The 275-nt window shown below is 9.5% G+C and overlaps 1 protein-coding gene across 1 annotated transcript in view; it reads left to right on the top strand.

The window, feature by feature from the left end:
* The window catches only part of LOC102677861 (dehydrodolichyl diphosphate synthase complex subunit Nus1), a 3169-nt gene that overhangs the window by 1209 nt on the left and 1685 nt on the right, over window positions 1-275 (top strand). The gene's annotated exons all lie outside the window — the stretch shown is intronic.

Raw genomic sequence — 275 nt, 5'->3', positions numbered from 1 at the left:
ATATTTTTATAAAATTTTGTTGTAACTTTGTTATAAAGTATTTATTTTAATATATTTATTTTCACAAACAATATTATAAAAATATTATTTTTTATAAATATAAATATATATATATATATATATATATATATATCATAAAACATAAACTATTGATTGTTTTATTATTAATTAAACTTATATTATTATGAAACATACTATGTCCATAAAAAAAGTATATTAAGAAATATAAAAATATTTTGCTGAAAATTAAATAATAAAATATAATGTATTAATTT

The sequence above is a fragment of the Apis dorsata genome, unplaced genomic scaffold (genome assembly GCF_000469605.1).
Source record: "Apis dorsata unplaced genomic scaffold, Apis dorsata 1.3 scaffold_655, whole genome shotgun sequence".
NCBI lineage: Eukaryota > Metazoa > Arthropoda > Insecta > Hymenoptera > Apidae > Apis > Apis dorsata.
Note: the sequence above shows the minus strand (reverse complement) of the source record. Positions and strands in the feature narration are given on the sequence as shown.